At 35.9% G+C, this 9,094-nt stretch overlaps 1 pseudogene; it reads left to right on the top strand.

Annotated features, from left to right (window-relative positions):
* The first annotated feature begins 261 nt into the window (after positions 1–261).
* Positions 262–360, top strand: LOC145573475 (small nucleolar RNA R71; annotated as a pseudogene).
* The last annotated feature ends 8,734 nt before the right edge of the window (positions 361–9,094 follow it).

Raw genomic sequence — 9,094 nt, 5'->3', positions numbered from 1 at the left:
TCCTTTCCCAAGTTCGTCATTTGGGAGGAAAGGTTGTTGATCGCATTTAGATGGTCCACCGAGTACAATGAAGATTGCTTGCTTGAAGAGTCCATCTCCCCATCTTGCCAATCCCTATAGTATGTCACCACGTTCTCAATGATGTCCACAACTTCTTCTTCGATATTGTTCATGATAGGGCCCCCGGCCCCTCCATCAAGGCATGACTTGCCTTGGGGACTTAAACCGCCATAGAAGATTTGGATCACTTGGTATGTTGGGATTCCGTGGTGAGGGCACTCCCTTTGATACTCTTTAAATCTCTCCCATGCTTCGTAAAGGCTTTCACTTGGCCTTTGCTTGAACCCTTGAATCAAGGCTCTTGCCTCCGCCATCTTCTTTTGAGGGTAGAAGCGGGACAAGAAGGCCTTTGTGACATCGTCCCAAGTTCTCAAGGAGTTGGGCTTCACCTCTTTGTCTAGCCACTCCAAAGATCTTCCTATGAGAGAGAAGGGGAACAACTTGAGGCGGATGAATTCTTGAGAAACCCCATTGACTTTGATGGTGTTGCAATATTTTTCAAACTCCTTAAGATGGTTCAATGGGCTCTCATTCTTAGCCCCACTATATTGTCTCCTCTCAATTAAAGTGATCATTGCCGGCCGAATTTCGAAGTCATTTGCCGGTGTAGTAGGTGAAGCTATGCCGCTCTCAAACCTATATGCACCGGGCACTCCAAGCTCCTTCAAGGCCACTCTAGGATTTTCACCCATGCCTTGCTCTTCTTGAATCTCTTCTTCGCTCGAAGAACTATAACCCAAGGATCTATTAGCCACTCTCCTTCTTGAAAGAGTTCTCTCAATTTCCGGATCAAGGGGAACCATGGAACGATCACGGGTTCTATGCATGCAAAACTCAAAGAAAATATTAGTAGCACGGCTACAAGTGTAGCCTAAAGAAAAAAAATCTTTTTGTATTTTTCAAATAAAATGAAGTAGACTCAACAACAAAACCTAAGCACCAACAGCGTTCCCCGGCAGCGGCGCAATTTTGACAAGAGGAAAATGCATGTCGTTATCTACCCTTTCCCCAAGTCAAACTAAATTTGTAAACACCTAACCAACCTTATATGAATACAGGGCAAGTTAAGGGTCGATCCCAAGGGAATGCAATGATGAAAACTAAAGTCTAAGTCAAGCTACCTCGAAGACGAAATTGAGATTATGGTTGGTACTAAAGTGAACTAAAACAAGTTTAACAAGTAATCAAAGGTCTAAACACTAAGGATATAGGTTCCACATGCAAGATCAATGATAATGCTAGTTTAAAGCTCAATCAATTAATTCAAGTATTGCAATGGACAAACAATAGTATCAATCAAGAGAGTTCAAATGCTATCCCTTATAGGCCAATCTAGTGGTCACTATGAAAGGCAAATCAAGAAGAATCACAAACAAACTTAATCAATTAGAGCAACCTTCAAATCAATTGTTCATGTCATTAAGAGTTGCAATGCAATCTAGATTAATCTTATGGGGTGATCAATCCTAGTCTAATCAATCTCATGCAAAACTATGTCAACCAATTTAATTGCAACAAATCAATCAATCAATCAATCAAAGAGCATCAACTAGCAATTTCATTTATCAAACATGCTTCCCCCTTTCCCTAGCAACTAATCTACTCACTAATCATGGTGAAATTCAAGAACAAATAACTAGAAATTGCATTGATCATCATTCTATATCAAAATCTAATAGAAATCAAAGTATTCAATAATATCAAACTCAAATCCAAAGAAAACCAAGCATCAAGCATAAATCAAATAGCAATTAAGTAAAAGATGAAAGAAGGAAAAGATTCTCACTAATATTGATGATTGAAAATGAAGAAATCCAAACTTGATTGATCAAATGTTGAGTTACAAATCCAAAACCAAGAACTTCTCTTTAACTTCTCTCTAAATTCTCTCTCTAAAACTAAGCTAATGAAATATTATCAAAAAGTTGGTTTCAAAAAGGAAATACAATTCTATTTTTAAGCTAAGAAGAAATCGGCAGCTCCCGCGCCCTCTCCCGATAGACCCGCGCCCGCGGAGAAATGTGTACGGAACCCTCCGCGGGCTATCTGGGCAGTACCCGCGCACGCGGCATCAGGGACCCGCGCCCGCGGTAGTGATTTCCGCGCCCGCGGCTGATCCCCTGCTCCCAAAGACTGATCAGGGGGGCCGCGGTCTCTCTGAAAGGAGCGGCCTCTCCATTTTACCCGCGCCCGCGGAGAGCCCTCGGGGCAACCGCGGTAAGTTCCTGCCAAGATTTTGGCACTTTAGAGCAACTTGGGCCCGCGCCCGCGGCAAGAAGGCCCGCGCCCGCGGCCTGTTGGAATTGCCTTGGAGACCTCTTCGAGGCCTCTCCAAGGCCTCTCTAAGCCCTCTCTAGCCAAATGCTTCTTCCTTGCTTGATCATTGAGGTTCCGAATTGAATCCTTTGCCAAGGTGATTCTCACAATACCTACACAAGTAAACAAAGGAAGGAAATAAAAGGGAAAAAGAGCCAAATAAAGGAAAACACGAAAAAAAAACACGAGAATCATAAAGAAAAGAGGAAAAGGAGAAACTAAAGGAAAAAGGACCAAAATTAAGAGCAGAAAGCATGAAAAAGGGAAAGAAATAACCTAAAAGACTACCTTATGAGTGCCATAAATGACACTCATCATGGGGAGACACATTTGGGTGTCTACACCTAATATGTGGTTTAATATGTCATAATTTGATTTTATCATTTTGGCATGAAGTATGTAATTGTGAATATTAATTCAAATCATGCATTCTAATGATTTTTATTTTCTTATACATCTTATATAATTTATTCTTATGCTATAATAAAATGGTTTTAAAATGTCAAGTAAGTTGTCGACTTTGTTGTGCTTTAAAGTAGAATAACACTGTTTTTAGCACCGCTTCGCCAAGGGTTGTGTACAGAGTGTATTGTGATATTTAGTTATAATTAGCTTCGTACCCAAATCCAGACAATAATGGTGACACCTTGTTGTGATATATAAATGATTTTTGTATACTTTAAAGAATTTTGAAGTTAAACTCTTTTGAAGGATTTTTGATGAATTTTTGTCTTAGAAGTAAAGACCTGCAGTATTTTAAGTTGGGGTTGATGTTCCCTAAATGTGTTTGGATGATTTTGAAGAACTATTTTTACTGTTTTATATGATTCGTTAGTGTAAGACAACCATTGGGCTGCGAAATTCAATGGTTAGAACATGCCAACATCTTGGGCTGCGAAATTCAAGATGTAATTTCCTAGGTTAATTGTTGTCGTCCGGAACTACTCGGGCTGCGGAATTCGAGTAGGAAAACTGGGAGTTTTGCCATTCTCAAACGCAGACGGCTGCGGAATCGTAGGTTCACCCTGACAAACCTTTGGTGGTGGGCTGCGGGATTCACCGGCGTTCATATTTTATATGCTTGCCTCACTATGGTTCAGTTTTCGAAAAGTTAAATTTCCCTATTTTAAAATTACTACTACTTTGAGAAGGTCTTCTTAAGTCTAGACATGAATTTTTTCTTAATCTTTTTAAAGAATCTTTAAAAAGTGTTAATTATTGTTTATATGAGTTTATCGTTCTGTTTTAGGTGCTATTATTGTTCTTACTCTAAAATTTTGTGGTAATATATTTACATTTTTAATATGCTCTGTATTATAATCATGTTGCATGTTTGAACTGTATTCCTATCCATGTATCTCATCATGTTTTTCTTGTCTATATTATTAAGTCGTTGCTTGACATGTATATATGTTGTATTATTTATTTGTCTGCATCTATGATTTATTCTATGCTTAGCTTTGTGCTTCTACAAGTTTTGGGAGAACTGCTAGTAACTCCCCACTAATTGTGGAACCTAAATGTTATTTGAAGGTGAAGAATAGTTCCTCTTGAGTCGGGGCTGAGAGCAGAGTCTTAGTTTGTTCCTAGCTTGGAAGTTTTATAGACTTTCTTTGTTATGTTTTAAACTACCTTTTTTTTGGGATAGTCGGTTTGAGGTTGTTCCGCCTCGTTCAAAGTTTTCTTTGATCAATTTATTTTATTTATTTTTATTATTTATTTATTCCCTTTAGATTTAGTAATCTTTAGAGTGACATTTCCGTCTTGACGTTATTTCCGCTAACGTCTCGCCTTCTGTTCTAGACGGGGTGTTACATTCAAGTTGCCTCCTGTGTTGGTATAATCATCATATCTCTTTTTAGTGGGCCAACAGATGGGCCTCTTTTCATTCAATACATCTTGTAAGCCAAAGCTCATCAAGATTCTTAAAGTGTTGAATATGTATCCCTTTTTTTATATTGCCTATTTGCATGTATATGTTTTATTCAATTCGAGCTAATAACAATAAAGAGATTGAAAAGAGAACAAGATGAACGTACTTGAAAATATAATTTTTATTCATTAATTAATGAGAGTACATAATAAGTAGATTTGACAGCATGAATCTCTTAGTCCATCATAAAGAAAATAAAAGAAACAAAACAAGACCTAGGGTGCTACATCTTCAATTGTTGACAACTTCTTGAGATTGCGTCTTTGAGCTTTGTCCGTTTCCAACGTAGGTGAAATCCTCTCTAAAAATCTAGTCCATCTATATGATTCATGGTTTCATTTATCAAGTCCCTTTCAATTAATGTTCCCAGGGTATAGACTTTCTGAAATATGTCTAAACCAAGGTCTTGTAAATGGCACTTGTATGGTGGTGTAGACACCCAAATGTGTCTCTCCAAAACCAAACCCAGTGATGAATACCTTTCACGTCATTTGATTATCGAACAAAGTGAAAGTGTGAAAAGTCTAGTGATGTGGATGTTTTTATTAAAAAATCTCTCTTTCTGTTTTTGAAAATATTTCTTCTTACACTCTATTTATGAAAATAGCTAGTCCAATTTAGTTTGGTCCATGATAAGGGTCCAATAATAGTGTAGTTAGGTCGAGCTAGAAAAGAGCTTTCCAACGATATATTATAAGCCCAATTCCGATGAATAACGAGGAATTTATGGCTTAAATTAAATTGGGCTCGAAATGATTTTTATATGCGGCCCAATGATCGAGAGGAGGGCCTATTAATTATTATTCCTAAAGTTATTAGGATTAATTTTAATCTTCTAGAATATTTAGAAGGTTCTTTTAAATCCTAATAGTCTTAGGATTGATAATTATTATTTTAAAGAGTTTTATTTGGAATAAAATAAAGTGTTTTATGATAAACCTGATTTGATAAACACGAAATTTGCTGCTTAATCATATTAAGAAGAGGATCCCGTACAAAGTGCGTTTTATCTTTTAATTAGCGCCAAACGACAATGTCTGTCGCCTGGCGCTAATGTCTGTCGCCTGGCGACAGATGCCAGTTTTATTCCGTATAGAACTTGGAGTATTTTCTATCGTTTTCGGACTATTTTTTCTATAAATAGGGTCCTAGACCTCCGTTTCAAACAATCATCAAGAATCAACAATTCAACAATCATCTCTCTCTTCTCTCTCTCTAAAAGCTAGAAGCTCTCTCTCTATTCTTTTTCTAAACCTCCCACAAAATTCCACATTCACGAGTTCTAGACACACCTAGCCAAGTTCGAAGTTGCCTTCGCCCTAGACGTGAAAGGTTGATAATTTAATTGTTTTTATTTAATATTTTCCTTAAAGTTACTAACGCGTGAATTTTTTTATTTAGAAAGGGATACGAGGCATCCAAGTAAGTAATTTTAATTGTTATTTTGATATAGAAATCATGCTTTAATTATTTTGATTCCTATTATCATGTGTGGATGTCTTTATGATTCCTAGTATCATGTTTAGGCTAATAATTAATATTTCTAATATTATGCATGTTTCTATGATGCTTCCTATTCTTTCCTTATATCATGTTAGTATCATGTTAGGGATAAAGCTTTGATCTTTATGTTTAGTGACATGCTAGGATTTGTTATTAATCTTGTTAGTATCACGCCTAGGATCTTGCTATTATTATTCTTTATTGATATTATTATTATTATTATGATGATTGTTGTCAATATTATTATTGTTGTTTGATATATTATTATTGTTATTGCTTGATCACGCCTTTTATGCATGTTTAAAGGGAATTAGTACTTGTAATCACGCTCAATAAGATAATTAATAATCATGTTTAGGTTAATCTGATTATAATTCAAGTGATCACCAATAATAGTTTTGTTTGTGCATTAAATTCAACCAACATAGATTAAACAGGTTTAGGGTTGACCTAATGATTGCATGTTAGTCAGAAAGCGCACATGAATATGAGAAGAATAAAGTAGTGGCCTATTATTAAGGCAGGTTCAATCTCTTTTAGGTTGGATTTGTACCTTCATCCCCGAACTTCCAGTCATGGTTCCAGACCACTATGGAGTTAGTGATCTCATGGATCGTGAAGGGGTGTAACCTTCACCCTGTGAACGGTTTACAAGTTCCTAAAACTTGTTGGCGACACTTTTACTCTAGCTTCCTTCCCTTTGGACGCCACCATGCTTAAGTGTATGATCACAGTGGGGCTCAAGTGTGGGATGCTTGAAATATTCCCTACAGGTGGAGACATATTGTCTATGAACTTTGGGAGGTCTTTGTGAAATAAGAGCAACCTTTGATCGCCACCTAGAAAAGAAGTCAATAAAGCCTTCTTCTTCCTCTTGTTTAAGCAATTCAAGATCACGCAAGGTAGTTGTGAGCTCGATGCTGTCTCCATATTGGGCTAAAAACACTTTTACAACGTCACTCCAAGTGGAAGTTTGTTTTGCATCGAGGTTATAGAACCATGATCTAGCAGTTAGGTCCAATGAAAGAGGAAAACTACATGCATATAAGCTATGTTCAACCCCTTTCAATGCCATAATTCCAATAAAGCTCATTAAGTGAAACTAGGATTGTCTGTAACCTTAAGGTTGGTAAATCCGTAGGCAAGAACTTTTCTGGGAGAGTGTTGCCACTAGTTTTTTGTGGTGCAAGCTCATGATTGAAGTACTTATTCCCTAAGCTAGCTCGTAGGACAAGTTTCTCCAAGGCCTCTACTCTTTCAGCTCTTGCTTTTTCTTGCAGAATGTTTTCTTTTTCTTTTTCTACTTTTATTTTAGCCTTTATTTCTTTTTTATGAGCCTTCATTTGGGCTTCTTCTTCTTGTAAGGCCTTTAGGTTTTGGAGTTCCTTTCTAAGTTTCTCCAATGCTGCTTTGTCACCCATGATTGGACTAGTATGCAAATGTGGAAGACGATCAAGTAATGTGTATCACGAGAAATTGAGCGAGTTCACTTAAACCTTTTTCTGACAAGTATTCAAACAACGATCAAAATGTCAAAATGATTGTTTTTATTTCTTTTTTTTTAAATCCTTGTAATACGAATTCACTTTAAGCAAGTTTGTAGATGAAGAATGTCAAAAAATTCATGAACAATCATTAATGGAATGTCATGATTTGTGTTGACTTCAACAAGGTAATCATCTAAGGATTTTACTTGAAGTGAATTGTTTTTGAAAAAAGGGAGAAGAGAAAGAAAGGGAAAGTTGGATTGACATGCTCATCAAATTTTTAGAAAAATTAGTCAACCTTACTGCATTCCTTAAAATGATCAATATACTAGAAATATGGTATTTGTTGATCATTTATATTACAATAGAGATCTTTATCGTTTTTTTTTATTATGATTCTCATATTGCTCATCTTTAAAGGATAATATATTACTATTTGCTTAAAAATAATGATGGCCTCCGAATGTAAAATCCAAGGAATAATTAAATCATTTTCTTGGCTTTATCATTCATAATAATTTTTTGTATCATACTTTTTTTTTTAAGAACAATTTTTTTATTATTTTTTTCGTTCTATTTCTCTTTTTTTTCGTGTGAGGCAATCATACCAAGTAAGGTTCTCGGGATTTTCTTTTTAAACCATTGAAGAGGTAAATAAATTATACTCTTAAATCAAGGTTGATCAATTACAACTAAAAAAATGATGAACACGAAAATAGGCACGTTTAAGAATGGGAATATTGATGATGTCCTATTAAGGGTTGCGAACTTCTAATGACAAACCTTATAAGGAGTAATGTCATTAGTTCGATTATAAAGTACGTAAACGAATCATCATAATCGAAAATAGCATCGCGTGCAATTTTCCATCTTACGCTAAGGTGGAAAATGCAACTACAAGAGTAGCATTTTTTTATGGAATTTTTTTTTTTTTTTTTTGCGAAAAAACGCATAAAGGACAATAAAAGACTTTTATTATATTTTTTTTTTTGGGGGGGGGAATGAAAAGGACGATTAAAAGACATGTTTTTTGGTTTTTTTTTTTTAAAAAAAACAAAAAAAGATTAAAGATTTTTTTTAAAAAAACAAAAAAAACAAAAAGAAGAACAATTAAAAAGAAACAACTAAGTTAGACAACATGGTTAGCCAAAGAGATATTATTAGCACCTACTTAACGATTAACCTTGAAAGTTAATATCGTTTTCTTCGTATAACATTGCTCATAACGAGTCAAAGTCAACGTTGAACAGTGGGCGCGCGCAAGACATACAGTTGCAAGAAAGGGCCGCGGGCAACTCCTAGACTAGCGCTTGGAGGGCACGCGCAACTTTGTCAGTTGCGCGTGCCACCTGGTAGGTTCGATTTTTTTTTTTTTTTTTTTTTTTTGCGAAAATCGAAGTGCACTTTTTTTTTTGAGAATTTTTTTTTAATATCTCTAGGTAACAAGTTGGAATTAATTAGATTAGACACGAAGCACATAATAAGCACCTATTCATGTAGTCACATAAGCACATAAAAGGAATTGTCAAAGCATAAAATGTTATTCTAAGGTCAAGGCTTGGGTGTCCAAAGGTACCATATCTTAAGGGACGATGCACGAATCAATCACTCAACGTGTTGACCCATGACATAGCCCTCCCAACATTTTGTTCACGATATGGGTGGGATGATTGTTATTGATTTCGGGATAGAAGTCTAGTGTTGGCAACCCCTAGTCAATGAGCCAATCCCCAATGGTTAAAGTGTGCTATGATTATGCATGATGCAATGTTGCTTGTTTGGCTTTTACTTTTGT

Source organism: Chenopodium album, chromosome 12 (genome assembly GCF_948465745.1).
Source record: "Chenopodium album chromosome 12, dcCheAlbu1.1, whole genome shotgun sequence".
Taxonomy (NCBI): domain Eukaryota; kingdom Viridiplantae; phylum Streptophyta; class Magnoliopsida; order Caryophyllales; family Amaranthaceae; genus Chenopodium; species Chenopodium album.
Note: the sequence above shows the minus strand (reverse complement) of the source record. Positions and strands in the feature narration are given on the sequence as shown.